This window comes from Tiliqua scincoides, chromosome 7 (assembly GCF_035046505.1).
Source record: "Tiliqua scincoides isolate rTilSci1 chromosome 7, rTilSci1.hap2, whole genome shotgun sequence".
In the NCBI taxonomy this organism is placed as follows: Eukaryota; Metazoa; Chordata; class Lepidosauria; order Squamata; family Scincidae; genus Tiliqua; species Tiliqua scincoides.
This window is the reverse complement of record NC_089827.1, coordinates 8008513-8028742: the sequence shown is the minus strand read 5'-3', so window position 1 is coordinate 8028742 and position 20230 is coordinate 8008513. Positions and strand designations below refer to the sequence as shown.

Genomic DNA, 20230 nt, shown 5'->3' with positions numbered 1-20230 from the left:
CAATAACAGTGTATGTTTAGGACACAGTTTTTACCCTGTCACTTCTTATTTGTGTGTGTATATATGAGAGAAGTTGGTTGTCAGGGAAGCTTTTAGATTGAGTATAATTTTGTGTTACTGTGTACCAAGTACCATTTGGATAATGCTATGATCTTTTGACATTCATGAATTTATCGCAAAATTATTCCTTGCAGGGCTGTGGCCTTTAACTTTCACAATGCAGATAGCTTTCTGGGTTATCTGTATAAGAGCAGAAACAAAGGTAACTAATGGAATTGCGAATCACCTCCTTATTAGCTTAATAAGCTAATGTAGAGCTAGATAATGTTTCTAAAACTGTAGTTTTGGGAGCTGGGATCAGTTTCTTAGATTCTATGCTTTAGGCCAGCAGTGCCCAAACTTGCAGCTGCTGTGTTACAGAAAAATAGTCCCCGTTTAGACTGCTTCTTTCCATTCTAGCCAGGGCACCGAGTGATGTCCTCCATGATTGGGGGGCAGGGATGCCCTGGGTAGTCGTGTTGTCAGCCTCGCGACCGAGAAGGCCATACAACAGGACGTCTAGGCAGGCATAACTGCCTAGAGCCCGGCGTCCCCCAATCATGGAGGACATCACACAGCACCTGGGTGGAACTGAATGGTCCACTCATTGGGCGGACAAATCCACGCAAATTCCGAATCTGGCCCCTGGGTCGCAGTTCAAGTAGCCCTGCTTTTAGGCTAAAAATATATTTAACCTTCCTAGATGCTGCTGTAAATTTCTTTGTCTAGGATCCAATAGCACATAGACACTAGGGATGTATTGCTACCAAACAGAATTGGTTTTAGGGGAATTATTAAGATAGGTGTTTCTCTCCTTAAAGGTACAGGAACACAAGCGTCTTACTGTAACCTTCAGAGGGAATTCACAATGCAATGAAGCACACAGCTGCATTGGAACTAGGGAACTGAGACAGGATAATAAACCAGTATTAAGCAGAAACCCTCCCTAAAGAATGAGGCCAAGAGAGAGAGAACTTGAATTCAAAGATCAGGTTTTATTATGCAAATTTGCATAATATACTATATTTTGGAAAATATTATCATATTTTCAAAATATGGGAGAGTTCAATCACTGTGCTGGAAGTGCCCAGTTATCATTTGGGCTGCCCTTTCAGCAGTGCTGCTTCTGCTAATTTATCATGTCACAGCTCAGCCGCTGAGAGGTGCTGAGCAGCTGATGGTGGTGCTGGAAGAGACCAATTAACGCACAAACCACCCTTTCAGCAGTGCTGCTTCTTCCGAGGCATCATTTTGCAGCTCTGCAGTTCAGAGGTGCTCTGTGAAGTGACGCCTCGGCAAAAACAGCGCTGCTGAAAGGGTGGCTCTGAGAGACTCCAATTATCCTGTAGGCTGTAAAATATAATCTCTGCATGAGATGTATATTTTACACCCTGGCCTACGCAGTCAGAGGCTCTCCAGTGTTTAACTTGGCTTTTTCCAGCCCTGCCTGGAAATGCCACCAATGAACTGTGGCCCCTTTGAAAAAGAGGCTTTATGCTGCTGTTCAAAGCAGGAACATAGAATTGTGACATGAATGTGTATACCAAATTTTGTTCTGATATCTCAAAGTTCAGTAAGTTCAATAGAGTTACTGTATAACAAACTGACAGATGGAATGATGGGTAGTCCAGTTAAACCGTCAGGCTTCTCCAACAAATCTTCCTTTTTTTTTTTTTTTTTTTAATATTTCAGCTGCATTCAGAGAAAAGGAGGAGACACACTTAGAAAAAGCTCCATGTTTAAAAATATGTCCTGTTCTCTCCTTTTCAGGTTCTTTTCACTGTTAATTTTTATATGTAGCTTGGAGCAGTCATCTTCAAAGTCAAGAGCAGGGACCCCATCTCAGATCCAATCTACAACACGGGGCCTACCTTAAAGAGCAGAGAAGGCAAGGGGGAGAGGCTAGTGAGTGGTCAATCAGCCTGCATTGCTATAGTGTTACTCTCTTTGTTCTTTCCTTTCAAGCCAATTGGAAGAGAGAGAGGCATGGTAACAGTGTTCACAGTTTGGACCTTGGTATCTGCAGGAGAGCCGTTCCTGGACCCCCCATGGATACCGAAACTTACGGATAATTAAATCTGCGGGTTGTGATTTAATAGGGCCTCTAACATGACTGGAATGAGGTGCTGATCATGTCTGGAAGGTCCTTGGTGGGTCCTCCAGCTGCGGGTTTGGAACCTGCAGTGGGTCAAATCTGCGGGTTCTGAATCTGCAGATAAGTGTCCACCTGTACTCAGTTTTTAAAAGGAAGAGATGGAAAGAGACGGTGAGAAGGTGAAGCAAGGCAAATAGTGGAGGGAGTGATGCAGCTGGGCAGAGGAGGCAAGTGGGATGGGCAGAGAGAGGGGATCCTCTGAAGGTTTGGGGGGGCTTGTCAAAGCAGCTCTTCTAAAACGGAAGTCTCCAGTGGGATCCATTTACCTCTCTTGGGATTCTGAACCCCTGGCTACTTTTCAAACTATGGAGATCCGAGCCAGAAAACAAAATGGGCGAAACCACAACTAATTAGAGATTTAAGGCCTAAATCACTGTTGAAGGCTCCTGGTATAGACTGACTGTGAGAATGTAAGATTTATTATCTTTTTTCCCAGAAGAAAAGCAAAAGCCATTCATGCCTATGGTGAATTCAAAAGCACATAATGCTCTTTGGGAAACCTAATAATTGACAAACCAGAGGGCTGAGGCATAGGCAGAAGAGGAGTGTGTCACAAGTAATAGTGAATTCGCTATAATAGAATAAACATAGGAGAGTAATTCATAGGAGGTATATGGAGGATAGTTTATTTTGCCGCCTTTTTGTGCTGAAAAGTGGAGCATCTTTACATTCCTATGAAAGTCAAATTGATCTGACACTTTTTCACTTGAGTGTGCAAGTATTTTGATCTTATTATTTCTGCCTAATATGAACTTCAATAATATTACATTGGAATTAAAATTAGGAAAAATCCATAGCATTTGTTTTGTTCTCTAGCTGAATAAACTTGTCTGTAACGCTTGTGTTTCGGCTTGGCAGACAAGATCTGTCAATGGGGGGAAAAGGGTGAAAATCTTTGTAAATAAAGTATTGCAGAATTCATCTTGCTGACAATGGTTATGAAATCCCAGTGGTGCTTCTATTTTTAAAACAGGGGTTTTGTTTTCTGCTGACATGAGCATGTTTGCTTTGGGGAAAAAAATGTTGCACTAATAAAATAGAGGAACTTTGGGCTTTTTGGATAGCTGAAGACGAGCCTCAACCAGTTCTGCTGTGCTGTGTGTGAAAGCAGAAACATTTGAGTTCCAAATTATTCTGTATTTAGCAAAGAGAGGCAGAAGAAGAAGCTATGAATTGAACAAATTATTTATGCCCTTAACAATGATGGGAAAACCTCCCCCTCCCCCACACATACATACACGACTTTAGCCATGCTTGTGTGACTGAAAGGTTGCAGCTGATTCTGGTATTGTAGCTGCACATTTTGTATTGATTTAATTGCAGGGTAAAAGCGCATTATTATCCTTGAAAGGCCTCAATGATACCCTGACTATTTTAAAAAAGATATAACATAAGAATCTCTTCATGGCAATGGCCATTAAGTCACTGACAGTATGATGACAAGATTGCAGGGTTCAGTTTCCTCTCCTTTTTTTCAAAAAAAGGGGGGGGAGAGGAAAAGAATAAAAGGGAAAGAGGCTGTGCACATGTGACCCAATGAATCAGACAATGGTATGTGTGGCAAAATAGGAATAGAAAAGGTTTGCACACTTCTTTGTGAATGTTTCTTGACAATAGAATCCACATAGCAAGAATACCCAAACTGTGGTGAGAACACTAGTATGAAGCATACTCACAAGGGGGACAACGACTGAAAACGATGGGTCTGTGAGTCTAAAATATTCACCCATAGATGAGGCTTCCACAGCATCTCTGGATGATTCACCGCCCTGGCCTTGCCTATTTTCCAGTCGGCTTTCACCGGGAGCACATAAATTCTGCTTCTTCACTGCATCTACTATGACTGAATCTTTCAATCATTCCCACTGCAGAGACACGGCAGACCTATCCATCCTTAGTGGTGTCTGTTTGGGAATTACTGCAGTAAATAATTTTGGCTAAAGGTTATAGCCTTACTGGCAATATTCTTCTTGAATTCTTGCTGTTCGGTCTTGTATATTTTGGAGGTGACCTCAACCTTGAATGCACAAGATGGCCCTAAACAAACCCTTTGTTGTATGTCCCTTCCCACACACCCCAATCTGCAGTAATAGAATAACTTGATTTACTGGTGCTTGTAGAGATTCCTGGGAGAGTACATACAAAGCACTTTGGGCAATCAAAGCACTATATAAAATTATAATGAACCAGTTTATCTAGAGAGTTCCTTTTCACCGAGTGCCTTTAGTTAATATTTAATTAAATAAGCCACCCTTATCTTCTGGTTCAGAAGGACTATCACTAGGTATAAAGCATAAGCTATCCCACCTTAGGAGCTATAAACCAAAATGATTGCCTGGTCTATCCAAGCTTGCAAGTTCTGAGAAGCTTAAATTTGGACTTCGAAATCTCATGTAACACATACTGCAACAAACCAAGCAATAGTATTTTATTGTATAGTATGAAACCTGTATCCCGCATCCATGGATTTGACTTGCCACAAATGCCAATGGGTAAGGAGGAAAGCCACTTCTGGTTTGACGAGCAAACCAGAAGTGACCAGGATGAGTGTATCTGCAGATTCCCATATCCATGGGCGGTGGTGGTCCTGCAACAGATCATCCTGTTATAAGGCATATAAAGGCAGTGAACCTTTCATGCATGTTTTGTCTCAAAAACCGGCAGTAGTTGTCATAAACATGGAGATACTCATTTAGCTGCCTCTGATTCATTTGTTGAGTCTGGTTCAGTTATCTGATGGGTTCATTGTTGAAAAAATGGAGAGATTGCAAAACTAAATGGTGAAATGCCTTTAACAATTTTGTGTGTGTATGTGTGTATGTGTGTGTGTGTGTGTGTGTGTGTGAGAGAGAGAGAGAGAGAGAGAGAGAGAGAGATTTTGTATGTCAGCTGAACTATTGTCCTATTTAAAACTTTAGGATTTTTTTTCTTCTTGGGCTACATACAACTGAATCATTTAATACTTACACATTTTGTTTCTTTTCTGAATGCTGGTGAGTTGATTCTAAATGCATTCAACTAAAGAAAGCCAATGGCTGCAAAGCAGCTGAGTTGTAACTCCAAATCACATTTTTCCAAATATTGGAAAATATTTTTCTGCAATATTGGGGGGGGGGGAACACTTGCCCATCTTACAAGGTTGTGGTACTGATTTTGAGACAGAAAGATGGGAGACAACCACTTATCAAAATGGGGAAGAGATCTCAGAGGAGCACAGAATTGCTAAGCATTTGAATGAGTTAAATAAGTTGGCCGGACAGTGTTGAAAGGTGTTGGCTGATGTGTGCACTTTGAGGTTTTTCATTTCTCCATTGTAAGGATTTTGAAGATTGTGTAAGTGCTTTGAAAGTGCTATATAAATTTAATGTAGTATTGCCAGCTATCGTGGTTACCTTTCAGCCTGGGGAAAACACCTTGTCTGATTTATTTTTTTGGTCCTAATTTAAACTATACAGACCATCTAAATCATGATGATGAGCACGTCTCCTGGCGGTTGTTAAATCTGCTTGACTTATTGAAAGTAGAAACTTGAATGTAAGTTTTGAGAGCTAAATTGAACTACATTGGCTTCTTGAACATAGCCATAAGCCAAGTTGACATCATTTCAAATGGTAGTCGCATTCATTAAAAGCATCGCTCATTCCCATTAGTTTAAAGAATCAAACAGCTTAATGTTTTATCCCAAATCATATAATTTGATTTAGCTTTGCAGTCAGTGTTGAGAGAGATGTTGTAGTACTTTCTGATATCGCTCTTTATAGTTTTATTGTTCCTCATTTCACTCACTGTTTCTAAGATAAATGGTTTCATTATCTCTCCAATCTCTCCTCACCGAAAAGACGTCCATGACTGCAGTGTAGTTATAAGGGCTTTTTAAAAGAATTAATTATGCATCAACCAACAATTTTGAGAGCCAATATCTCTTTTCACTTAGGATTGAAATTAACTTTTTCCAAAGATGTCATCCTATAACATTTCATCTGAATGTAGTAGCTTGGTAACTAAAATTAGTAATTGTTGAACTTCTTTGCCTTAAGGCAACTTCTAATGCCTGTCAAGAATCCTTAAAAAGTCATGTAACAAGATAAGAGCATTGCATATATAGTCATAAATACTGCATGGTTTTCCTCTTGAGTTTGGCCACAAAGTAAGGAAGTGAATCTTCAGGTAGCATCTGAGTCAGAGTGGAAGGTTCTGAGCTGTCTGTGACAGATCAGGAGAGAGATCTTGGGGTGGTGGTGGACAGGTCGCTGAAAGTGTCGACCCAATGTGCGGCAGCAGTGAAGAAGGCCAGTTCTATGCTTGGGATCATTAAGAAAGGTATTGAGAACAAAACGGCTAATATTATAATGCCGTTGTACAAATCGATGGTAAGGCCACACCTGGAGTATTGTGTCCAGTTCTGGTCGCCGCATCTCAAAAAAGACATAGTGGAAATGGAAAAGGTGCAAAAGAGAGCGACTAAGATGATTACAGGTCTGCGGCACCTTCCTTATGAGGAAAGGCTAAGGCGTTTGGGCCTCTTCAGCCTAGAAAAGAGATGCCTGAAGGGGGGACATGATTGAGACATACAAAATTATGCAGGGGATGGACAGAGTGGATAGGGAGATGCTCTTTACACTCTCACATAACACCAGAACCAGGGGACATCCACTAAAATTGAGTGTTGGGAGAGTTAGAACAGACAAGAGAAAATATTTCTTTACTCAGCGTGTGGTTGGTCTGTGGAACTCCTTGCCACAGGATGTGGTGATGGCATCTGGCCTGGACGCCTTTAAAAAGGGATTGGACAAGTTTCTGGAAGAAAAATCCATTATGGGGTACAAGCCATGATGTGTATGCGCAACCTCCTGATTTTAGAAATGGGCTATGTCAGAATGCCAGATGCAAGGGAGGGCACCAGGATGAGATCTCTTGTTATCTGGTGTGCTCCCTGGGGCATTTGGTGGGCCGCTGTGAGATACAGGAAGCTGGACTAGATGGGCCTATGGCCTGATCCAGTGGGGCTTTTCTTATGTTCTTATGTTCTTAAGGCATAACATGTTGGCTGCCAGCAACATTTAGGTTTTCTGCAGGTTGTAGGGAGTAGAATTCTTCATGCTTCACTTCTTAGTGCAAGGTTTTTCCAGCTTTTCCTACAATGACTTATTCTGCCACTCATTTTCTGAACAACACATTACATAAGAAGGAAAATTCTCTGCTTTCCCTCAAAATTGCTTAGACCAGCTATTTTCAACCACTGTGCCGTGGCACACTGGTGTGCCACAAATGGTCTGCAGATGTGCCACGGGAGTTTGGGGGAGGGTCATTTATTAGTAGGGCCATAGGGGGATGTGAGCCCTCCTCCAACAGCATGGTGTGCCTTGTTAATTGTCAAAAAACTGATGGTGTGCCTTGACAGTTTTAGTACCTTGACAGTGTGCTGTGAGATAAAAAAGGTTGAAAATCAGCACGATACCATAGTCTTTCGACACTGAAGGTTGCCAACATGTACTTACTTGGAGCCCCCGGAGGCATCACCTGCGATGCACTGGGCTGAAAACCAACTCTCTTGTTCTCTATGAACCTCAGAATGGCATGCAAAGTCTTCCAGAAGCTACTTTTGGTTTTTGGAGCAACTTCCAGTTTGACCTGTGTGGTATTTTCCACGGAGGACAATAGAGTGGGTTGCTGGCCTGGTGCGACCCAAGAGAGGCCTCCTGAGACTCTAGGTAAGTAACTGCAAACTTCAGGAGTGGACCCAGGAATCTGCAGAATTCCTTATTCGCAGGTGGTGGGGGGAGATCTGAAACCAAACAGTTAAGGAAGGCCCATTGTAGTCCCTCACAGTTAATAATCCATGAGATTCAAATAAGGAGCACATCAACTCTTACTTTCTGCAGAAATATAATTCTGTCCTCCTATGATGTTTGCGTGTGGGGCCCTTGAGTTTGCTCTCTTGTTCTTGCATTGTGTATATTGCACAAAGGTGTTCAGAGGGCCACTCTGCATATGACATTGATTGCATCAATGGGCTCGTGGGGGAGAGGGTTTTATTTTGGAGGCAGACTGAGTTAAGGAGATGAAATGTATATGTCTTGAATGTAGTAGATGTCGTCTCTTTGCTTTAAACTTGTCCATAGCTCTCAGGAGATGTTTGGTCATACTCTAAAATACACAGTATTTAAAATACCTGAATGACTGCTACTATTTATTTAGTTCTATTTTATTTATTTAGCTATATCTTATATAGAACAGAGAACCTAAATCAGCAGAAGTTGGAGATCAGCTTGCATGTTGTGTTGCAAAGTTTTTCAAAATCCAGAGATCTGAAGTGTATTTTTGGGCACATGGAACGTTCAGGTAAAAAGGGGCATTTGATGCAACGAGTGTTTCATTTATATGACCAAACTGAGCAGAACATAGTGTGTCGTTTGCCAAAGGTAATTTTAAAAATGAGACCCCATTCACATTAAAGCATGTCTGTTCAGTTCATTGTGATGTCAGAACTGTTTTAGGTGTCAGGGTTTTAATGAGCACAGGTTATACCCCCATGTTGTGTAACCGGTAAAACTGTAAAATTTGAAGTGTGCGCATATTTTTTTTTCATTTCATATACATCACTGAAACAATTGCAATAAGTGCTGTAGCTCCCAGTTGTGAAAACTATCTTGCTATTTTTTTTTAACTTATTCTTCAACACTGCCAGTCCATGGGAGACCCTGTTCTTTTCACTTTACGTTCATAAGTTCCTTGGAAGCTGGATTTTCCCCCAAGGGACTGTGGAAAAGTGTTTTGGAAAAATCTTTGTCTCCATTACTCATTCCTGACTATAAAGTTAGTTTGACAACCTCTAAGCATTTTAACATACATGCTGCTTTTGTATTGTGAAAAAATTGCAAACCAGTAATTTGTTTTAAAACAATAATAGTTAATGTTAGTGGAGCCCCAGGATGCTCCTCGCCCTGCCCCTTTAGTGATGCGATCATGGGGATCGCATTGCTGCCCTCGCCCATCCCCCACAAGGACTGACTTAGGGAGTAAATCTCCCTAAAAGTTTTGAGAACTACTGCTATTGATTATTGGTTTCATGCTTTCCATGAAATTCAAGGGCAGGGTTACAGTGGTGCTTGTACTTCCACAAGTGCTGTTATGAACTGGTGTTCTCTTCGCAGCTTATAAGGTGGATAAGGTAACTTTCATCTGTGAAGCTAAACAGTCCTTTTTAAACTTCATTTCCATGCTCATGAGTACAAAGTCGTTCAGAATCGAGTTGCAGAATTGAGTCTATATTTTATTTTACTTAAAGTAAAGTAAATGCGCACCCCATTCCTTCTTCCAGGAGAAGGAATGGGAGGGGGGCATGAAGATGCTAGCACCTCCTCTTCTGGGGAGACCCAGGAAGTGACATAATGTCATGTGACATTGCAATGTCACTGCCCCGGATGCTAGTTATGCCCCTGATCACAGTCATCTATTTGAGGGTCACATGTTGGTGTGGCAGAAATGTGTATTTTAGGCACTTGGCAATTACCTACAAACTTACTACCTTGACAGAAATTGAAACCTTGGAAAAATGTTTGTGTTAAGTTTGTCAACAGTTTTGGAGACCATGTTGGTACAAGTTTGATATTTACTCTCGTGAATGGAAGATTGCAGCATCAGAAGTGGTCCTTAGTATAGCTGTTCTTCATACTGATATTCGGCTGCCTGATAAGCCTCTACAATTTCAGGAGCCAGTTGATGAATGGATAGTATCATTTCTTCATGCTCCCCGTGAAGGATGATTTATATGCTGCCAACAGAGAATGTAGTGGAGGTTCATATGTACATAGAGGCAATAAGTTAGTTGCAGGCAGATGTTTTGTGGCTGAAGATAACATCTCAAAAGTGAAGAAGAGGAGCTTCGAGTTTAGTCCAGGGATTGGTTGCGCGAAAGTGTGATGTTTATCCTTGGTACGAGATACTAACACTAAACTTCTGGTGATAGCACTGGACAATGAACCAAAGATCACTTTGGGAGGGGGCGAGAGGAGAGCTGCCAACAGATAAGCACTATTTTCTTTGGTGGAGATAGGTGCCTGTTCTTGTTACCATGAAGAGTTCATCGCTCTGGAAAGCTTTACCCTCAAGTATGCAGGAAATGGCCAGAGATATGAAGTTGGAAATTGTCGTCCAAAAATGTCTGGCATCTCACTTTTGTACAAGTAAAGCAGGAGCCAGAATTTTTGCAGTGCCAGTTATTCCTGGCCAGCTTAAGTAATTTAGTGTCTGTAACTAACACACTGGTAAATTGCTTTGGATGATGATGGTATTGAATGTAGTGAAAAGAATCGCTCTTAATCCAGCCCCCCTCCCCAATTTCAACTAGCATCTTTTGAAATTAAAACAGCTCATTTTTGTTCTTCGAGTTTTGTAGCTCTCACTTGTGGAAGTCACCTGGGAATATGACATGGTACTCAGTTGTTGTTGTCTCACTTAACACTTGGATTATATATTCATTATATATGCGGGCTCTTTTAACAAGGTTTTTAAAAAAAAAAAAAATCTAGGTCAGTGTGTTAGAAACCAAGCCTACAGCAGTGAACCTGAGGCCTTGCCAAATTATAAATTCTCAATAACAATATGTATTATACAAAACTGTGCACAGAAGCAAATTGCTTTAACGTTTATCCTTAACAGTTCTTCTGTTTGATATACTGCCTTTCTCAGATTTAAGGCAGTTCACGTAGGTAGGCTGAACCATTTTCCAGTGGGATTTTTACAAGTATTGTTCCACAAGACATTCTCACAGAACCTCCATTTAGCCAGATGTTTCCCTTTATAGTGCAGTCATCTTCTGCCTGGCTGTTGGCTCTTGTGCTTTCCAAGCTCTCGTAGACAGCTGCAAACCAAGCTTCAGGTTGGTTTCTCAAAAATGCTATCCTGTTTTTGCCAGCGGACTCCTCCACACTCATTTCTTTTGAATGGACATGCCAGCGGCCTCTCGTTCACTCATCCAAGCAACTGGTCACGCTTAGCTCTTTCAAGCATGGTGACAGCTCAACCTCCTGGCCACATCTCCTACCCTCATTACACCTTAGAGTAGTTAATACGCCTTTTCTGCTCCCAGATGTTAATATGTTAAGTGTTTAGTTTAATGCTGTTCAATAGAATATATCTGATAGATTTTTATATACTTCAGATGTGCATCATAAGTTTTAATTACTTACATTGCTTTGTTCTGAAGCCTTGATTCAGTACAATGTGTTCCTTATGCTCTAGATCAGCGATTTTCAACCTTTTTCATCTCACGGCATACTGACAGGGCGCTAAATGGTCAGTCAAGGCACACCACCAGGTTTTTGACAATTGACAATGCTGCCAGTGGGGGCTCACATCTCCCATTGGCCCTATTAATCAAATGACCTTCCCCCAAATTCCTGTGGCACACCTGAGGACCACTCACGGCACACCAGTGTGCCACGGCACAGTGGCTGAAAATGGCTGCGCTAGATACTGATGTTCACCCACTTTGCACAGATATGACAGATACATTCTGTGAGAGGCCCTTAGCTCATTCACATCACTTGAGTGTTGGAGAACCTCTGTGAACTTTAGCAGGGAAGGAAACATTAATTGCTGACTGGTATGAGAGAAATAGACAGGGGGCACCTGGGGGGGGGAAATGTGTGTATAAATATAGTAGGGAGATTTACAGTTGTCCGTCAAATAGTAGAGAACACTTTTGTGACATCAAATGACCTGGCTGGATATCGGCCTGCATGTTTTGCACAAAGATATAAGGGTGTTCAAAACTGAGCAAAATGCTGTGAAAGAGTGTGTGCGACTGGTACAGGCCTGAGTAGACCCAAGGGCTTGTGCTGGGGCAAGGGAACACATTTTCCATTCCCCCAGGGAGAACATTATAGCCTGAAACATTCCCATGGGATTAAGTACTTGCTCTGATGGCACACTTGCATTGCCACATGTGGAGTTAGGTACATTACATTGTTGTATGGTAAATATCTCTTGTTGCTCCTTCTTCACATGGTACACATTTTCCCAGTTCAGCCACATGTATGCATTTCCATGATGTTCACAACTTGCTGTATCTTAAGTACAGAAAAATTACTTTCTGATGCATGCTGTTGGAGACAAGTTGCACCACCATAAATCTCCAGTTCGATCCAAGGTCATTTCTGAAACATGCTATTCTCTTAGTTGGAATCAGCAGGAAACGTATTTCTTAAGTGGTGCTGTATAAAATATTTATGTGCTTCTTGTTAGTTATAGAGCCCTAACTTCAAAAAGTCATTGAAATATCAGGCTTCTTTGTATTATGCTACCCTTGAAATGTCAATTCAGCCAATTGGTTTCATAACAAAGCAGTAAAATAGATCTATTCTTGACCCACCCCCATAACATGCTTAGAATAATTGCTGATTCTTTATGCATACCTGCTCAGGGTGTGAATATTTTTTGCTTCACTTTTAATCTAGCATGCTTCTTTTTTCAAACTCTCTTCACTGTTTTTGAAAGAAAATTAATTTTGCTTCATTAGTGCAGAGATCTATGGAAAAGAACATCTGATTCGAAAGTCTCTGAATAGTGCTTCAGGAAAGAGAATAATCAACCTGTTCTTTAACTAGTTTCAGAAAGTCATTGAGTTGGCAAGCCAGTGTGCATACTCCTAGCGAGGGCTGGTCCATCCATGAGGCCAAATGAAGTGGTAGCTTCAGGCTGCAGAATCCTGGTGGACGTCCATCTCTGTTGTCCTACTTGCCTCCACTGCCCCTCTTCCTTCCGTTCTCTGAATTGAAAAAGAAAGAGGGGGACAGGGAGGGAGAGAAGATGAGGAGGGGGGGGAGAGTGTTGAATCAGTGTTTCTTAACCTTTATCCCTGGACATGCCACTTTGCATGGGCCACCTATATGAAGTACCACCAGAAGTAACTGGTGATTATGTAATCACCAGTTTTTTCCCAGTTGGGCGACAAGAGGCTCAGGGTGGACTGGAAGTCTTTTTCAAGTGTGTGAAAACCGTGTGCTGGAGCTCTTCCCACTGAACCAAGCCTCCTACTGCAGTTTGTGATGTTGCAATCTTGTTGTCAGTTGTCCGGGGGGGGGGGTTGCACCACATATACCACCAGACACCACCATGCATAGCACCAATGAGAGCCAGGGTGGTGTAGTGGTTTGGGAGGTGGACTCAGACCTGGAAGATCCAGGTTTGAATCCCCCCTCAGTCATGAAGCTTCTTGGGTGACCTTGGGCCTGTCACTTTCTCTCAGCCTCACCTACCTCACAGGGTTGTTGTGAGAACAAAAGAAGGGGAGCAGCTGTGTACACCGCCCTGAGCTCTTTGGAGGAACTGCAGTATAAAAATGTGAATAAATAAATAAATATGTGTATCACCGGTTAAGAAATTAGAATATTGGGAGAAGCAAAGGCTGAAACATAAGTGAGTAAGGGGGGGGCAGCATTTAGCATGCAGTCTCAGGCAGCAGCAGGTCTTGGACTGACTCTGCACCTACCTGTATTTTCATTTAATTAGTGGTCAAAAGTTTACTTTCATGTGACTCCATCAGGATGGATTTTTATCTTCTTAAGGCCACATATTGGAAAAGCCTAAACTGCAATTCAAATTCCACCATGTTTACACAACAAATTTGAAAATTTTCAGTATGGTAATATCTTCACTTGCTTTTTGATGGTATAACTAATTCACATGGTGTTAAACCTCCTCCATGTGAAGGGACCCAAGCCAAGTTCAGCTACCCTGCTGTCTACCATTGCTTATAGAACATATACGGTTCTGCTTTTTCCCAGGTGAAGATAAAGCTTCTCAACAATAGATAGGAGATCTCAGCAACACTTTCTCCACCTGCTCTAACTGTGAGAATTATTTCCAAGAAGCTGAATCTTCATCAGCAAACAGGTTGGATCACACATTATATCTTCCCCCACATAGCTGGAGCCCCAGAATGACTCTGATGACATTGCACGGAGGAGCATTAGACACAGAATGAACTGGTCCATCGTTAACAGAAGACTGAATTCTGGACTGCTGTTTTAATACGAGTGTGAAGTTCTTTCCTAGCTGTCCTCTTAATCTAAATACTGAACAGTTGAGAGAAAATGTAGTCTGCCAACTAATTTGGCTATCAGCAGGGGAGATTCAATAGGTTTTTGTTGTTTCTTTACATTACGAGATCACATAAACTGGATGAATCTCTCTTCTATAGTCAACCTAATTTAACCTTGAAATTACTTGACTAAACATGGCCCCTGACATGCATAAAAATAGTGCCACCATTGTTCGTGTTGCACTCATTATGTTGAACAGCTGAAAATGGTATTGATCTTCCAAAATTGCTTCTTTTTGCAAACTGGGAAGACTCTAATTAAGGCTGCTCAAAACTAAGTCTCCTTTCATCACATTAATTTCACCTCCTAAGCGAATACAATCTGTTGTCATAAGGCGGTGTGTGTAGGGAAGTGCTTCTCAAACCTTTTACTGCTGTGACTAACTTTGTCAGCCATGATGGCCACATCATGCCCCAGGATGCCTTGCTGATTCCAGTTAGGCCCAGTGGTGACCCACCAAAAATCAGAACCACTGATGTAGGACAGAAGCAGGGGATTCCTCATTCCTTGATAACTCAAAAGTTGTTTCTAAAAGTTAAGCGGATGTCAGAAACCTGTTCTGGCCAGAATAGAGGGAAACCATCTATAGTAACGTATAGTTGGGTACAAATTCAACTGGGTTTCAAACCCATGGTTGACAGCAACCATCAAATCCATGCTCCCTTTCAGGTCCTTGTCCCACCACTCAGGTCCATTTGGACATGCATTAGCAATTTTGTTGGCTGAAGTCGAAGTAGACCCCTCTGTACTGCGAAGGCTTATTCCCAGGTAAGGGAATAAATGTGACCCAGTGGAGACCTTCAGGATTATGCCCCTGCCTGAATTGTCTTGGCGTGTCTGCATCGGTGGGTGGGGGGAAGGATAGAATTGGGCTGTTAGACCTTCAGTCCCCCTCTGAAAGCTTATTGTTAGTCTTATACATTTTCAAATATGCTTGCAAGGCAGGTATTAACCATACTTGAGGGACCCATAATGGTGGTGTTCCAAACTTTATCATGAGTTGTGATCAGAACTGTTGGCCAGCTAGAATCTGTTCATTGAATGCGAAAGGGACGTAGGGCTTTTGACCACATAGGAATTACTTCTGGGAGTTTAGTTGTTGTTCTTCTGATGGTGACATAACTCCTGAGTTGGCTTAATTGAAGAAATAGTGTGTCTGGCAAGGAAGTACAATAAAACAAAATTGCGGTAGTAAATGCAGTCGGGTTAAAAGTTTACTGCTGGTTGCCTTCATTCATTTTCCTGTCTCTTCATGTTCTATGTGAGAGTTGTAATAAGTAGAGAAAAAGGTCTAACCGATATCATCTCACTACTTGGTTTTCTTTTCCTTTCCCTAGTTCTTTTTCTCAATGCAGAAATTCTATATTACTTTTTCGGGGGGGGGGGGGGGAATAGTGTCTCATTTGAGTATCATCCTGCAATGGATAAGACTCTAAATTTCAAATACACCAGCATAGCAAAGACAAATGTTTCCTCTCTCTAGTTTTATGTTTGTAATGCTTTTAAAAAATGCATTCAGCAACATTGGAAATTGCAGACCATGCAAAACTTCATGGTCCTAAGCACCTGTGGCCTGCAAATGTGTGGTAACTCCTTGAGCCCCTGAATCTTTATATGCCGTTAGCATAATGGTGAGCAGTTTGATCTTTGTTGTACAGTTGCTTATGGCTTTCCCCATATTATGCTCTCTGCTGGAGTGTGAACCCATTTTCTCAGCAATTTGCAAGTTACATTGATTAAATTTAAAGTGGATGCACTTATCCAAATCAGCATTATTAATAATAATGGTTAGCATTTACGTAGCTTTCACACATTCGGAATAGCTTGCAGAGTTTAATTTGATGGCATGCTCTCGAAGCCCCTTGAGAGAGGTCAATATTGTTTTCCTGAAAGGTGCTGAGAAACATAGTCGGCAAGGAAATATAAAAATTAAAGGGAAGAAAAAAATGAGACCCATTTTTTCCTGTTGGTTTAGGCTGAAATAACTTGCTGATAACAGCTGGATTTTAAAATATGCAGAAACAAAAGCCTGCATACTCATTGAATTGCAGTCAGCCCTCTGCATCCATGGGGGTTCAGTTCCTGGAACCCTTGCATATGCCAAAACCCATGGATAACTGAATCCACACTCTTCAATTTTTTTTTATACTGTACTGCAGACTTTCAGAGTAAAGGGTTGCATGACTGCATTACAATCTACAGTGATAAATAATGTTTACGATGGCACATTTATAAAGAGGGTTTTTCTCTCTAGCGTTCAAAGCATTTCGCATATGTGATATTAGAGCAACCTTGTTAAGTTAGTTGGTGTTATGCCCACATTTGGTGTGTGTGTGTGTGTGTGTGTGTGTGTGTGTGTGTGTGTGTGTGTGAGAAGCAGGTGAGAAGCAATGCTTCTTCTCACATAAGGTAATGACTGAGAGTTTTCAATGGAATACTCTGGTTCCTCTAAATTAGTTCAGTCATTGCAATGGATAGACAGCGGGACAATGTTCCCAGACAGATGTCAAAATCCATGACTGGTCAAATCCATTTTAACATCAAAAAAGTAAAAAAAAAAAAAATCCCTACCTTAGCATCGCAAACCTCGCTGGCTGGAGGGAACTCTCCAGAATTCCGTGAAGCTACTTCTGGGTTGCGCTAAAGCTACTTCTGGGTTGCACTTCCTCTGGGCATGCCAGGGCCAAGAGAGGGGGCCACGGGTCTCAGCATGACTTGGAAGTGACTTCTGGGAGTTCTAGAGACTGTCCTGTACTCTGTGATCTCTGGATCCATGGATGGTGGATCTGCAGATACCAGGGTCGCAGATAAGGAGGGACCACTGTATTCCAAGGGATGCTGTGAATGTTTATGTGAAAAAGTAGGGAATCAAACAAAGGATTCTTAGCAGATTTACAGCTCCTAGTATTCTTTTGAGAAACTGTGACACTTGAGCTGACTGTGTGTACATTCATAACATGGATAAACCACATGGCTGAGATACCTCTTTGATCAATCTTTTGATTGGCTTGCTAGAATTAAATTTTCTCATACAAGTTGCTGCCAATAGACACAATTCCCAGTATTCCTGCTCTTCAGAGTAGCTGATATGAGATATGGAGAACAACATGAAATGGTTTTGTGACAAATTACTGTATTTTCTTTTTCAGACAGCCTATCTAGTTGCACAATCATTGATCGGTCTCCTTATCTGAAGTAAGTGGAAGAGCCAAGCATATGAAAAGTATTGTTCAAATAAGTTCTGCCGTGATCTTCACTAGAGTCTAGAAAGCGACACTTTTTGTTCCACTTCATAGTGCCTTGATTTTGTTGGTGTTGCTGCTCTTGTTATCCTAGAAGAAAATAAAGAATTTTTCTTTCAGCATTGTCTTGCATTACACTGTGAGTTGTTTTAAGTTAAATTAAATTATCTATCCCACTGCGCCAGTTCATTATGGTGTTTAAATGCCCATTGGATGTATGATAAATGACACAACAAGTTCCATCGATTACAGGGCTCAGAAGGTAGTTTGACCCAGGGACTTATAATAGCTGCTGTAAGGAACCATCTACAGGGGAGTACACTGCTGATGAAAGTGCTTGACCAAATAGCAATTTGCCTTCCTCTTTATAGCATAATGGGTTTTCTGTTGTTTACCTTTCACAGCAGAGTTACTTCATCTTGAGTTAGTCATATCAGACAAGTACCTTTGAAGACAAGCTTATTGTCATAGGTTTGCTGCTAGTTTTAACAAATCAGACATTTGCAGGACTACATTCTCTAAATGTGGAAGACAGGATCTGCCCATGCTGTATACATTTACTTGGTACTTTTAAGTCCCTGCCTGTTGACATCATGTTCCACCCAGTCATCAGCTTGTGACTGCGGTCTGTCTCTAAGGGCATGTTTATACCATTGCCCTTTAGTCACCATTCATGCTAACCTTTGTATTGCTTTTTCAATGGCTGTGTTCTTGTGTCCTTCTCAGTGGTATTTTCATATTTGTCCACAGTGCTTCCTCCTTTGGGTATCGTTTGCTTTAGTCTTGGTTTGGAATAGAATGTTCAGCCTTACAGGCACATGTGTACAGATGTGTGTAAACAGCAGGCACTCAGTATTTGCAGAAGATGCACTCCAGGGCCTCCCGTGGATTCCGATTTCTATGGATTATGAACTCTACAGAAGGGCCTCACAGGATCTCCCAAATGTGACTGGTACGTGCTTCTGGTTGCTTCCTGGAGGTCCTTGAGGCCTTCCAGATGTAGACTCAGAACCCGCGTTGAGCTAAACTCACGGGGGTGACAAACCCATGAATAAGGAGTGTTGTCTGTACAACCAGTCATTTTCATGTGTGTTCTCACAACCCTTTCATGCACTTGTTTTTGTGAAGTGCAAAAACAAGAGGGCTTCATCCTCTGATTTACAAGAAGCTGTAACATGCATGTACATTCATGTGCACACACAAAAATTACGGACGTTAATTCATACTGTAGTTTCACATTTAAAGAGTTATTTACAGATTTCTTCCTGCCCAGGCCAAAGAAAGAAAAAGAACTTGGTATTAAGTAAGAAGAAAATGTTCCCTGTGAGATTAACCCACTGCTAACCTGTTCTGCAGTCCCTTAAATGTGCATCATTCTTGCAAATACATACCAAAAATGTGGTTATTGAATGTTACTAGCCAGTCCCACATGTTCCTGTATGTTGTCAGCAAGATCTGTGACTCTAGAATTACTTGTCTGAAAGAAATTATGACTCAGCCAGTATTGGTGCTAGCAGCCGAGTTGTCATAAGCAGAACAAGCTTGCCTTGGTTCTATTACCATAATTTTTAAAACACATTTTTGTGTAGAGAAATGAATGTGTTGAAAATTCAGTCTCAGTACATTCCTCAGTGAGTACTGGGGACAGTGGCTAGATATGAAGCACAGTGCAGACTAGGCCAGCAATTTCCAACCTTTTTTCATCACACTGACAAGGCGCTAAAATTGTCGAGGCACACCACCAGTTTTTGGTCAATTGACAAGGCACGTTGTGTTGCCAGCAGGGGAATCCCGAATGGCCCTTCTAATAAATGACCCTCTCCCAAACTCCCGAGGCACTCCTGTGGACCATTTCTGTCACACCAATGTACCGCAGCACGGTGGTCAGAAATTACTGAACTAGACTCTTCACCACTTTGTGGCTTGCAGAGGTTAAGAACTCACCCAGGTCCAAGATTGTACTGCCTAGGACTGGTTTTCCAAGCCTATCCAGACTGCCTTCAAAGCTCAACATTGCTGTTAGACAATGTTAATGCTGTTTGCATTAATTAATAGTTAAAGGGATAATTGCACTACCTCCAAGGACAATGGTGAATTCTGCCTAGGCTTAATTGGCATTAGGCATTAGGCATGCAAACCTACATACATTAGAACAGGGGTGCCCAAACCCCGGCACTTGGCACATTTTTCATTTTTGCACATGGTTACAGCTTGTTGCTTGTAACTTGCTAACGGTGACCATGTAGCAGATGAGAGAGCTCTTTCTTCATAAATGTAAATTTTAAGCCTGTGTCTAGTGATTCTTGTGGATGTAATCCTTCCTTGATTCAAAGGGTTCCAGTGTGATTTTAAGTGTATTTGTATGCAGTACGTGAGTAGAGGCAGCTATAATCTGAGGGCATCTAATCTGCTATAGTGGGAGAAGAATCAATGGAAAAGCTTTTAGAATCAAAACCTATAACTCTGAGCATATGAAGCTGTGTTAAACTGAGTTAGTGCATTGGTTTGTTGAGGTCAGTATTGTCTACACCAGTGGCTTCCAAACATTTTCGCACCGGGACCCACTTTTAAAAATGATCCTCTATGGCAGGGGTGCCCAAACCCCGGCCCTGGGGCCACTTGCGACCCTTGAGGCCTCTCAATGTGGCCCTCAGGGAGCCCCCAGTCTCCGATGAGCCTCTGGCCCT

At 41.7% G+C, this 20230-nt stretch overlaps 1 protein-coding gene across 2 annotated transcripts in view; it reads left to right on the top strand.

The window, feature by feature from the left end:
• PLXNB2 (plexin B2) overlaps positions 1 to 20230 on the top strand; it is a 364491-nt gene that overhangs the window by 114665 nt on the left and 229596 nt on the right. The window contains exon 3 of one of the 2 annotated variants that reach the window (XM_066633180.1): positions 17451 to 17496. The exons of the other annotated variant lie outside the window; for it this stretch is intronic. The gene's annotated coding sequence lies outside the window, so the exon portion shown is untranslated. The remainder of the gene's footprint in view (positions 1 to 17450; positions 17497 to 20230) is intronic. 2 annotated transcript variants of the gene reach the window in all.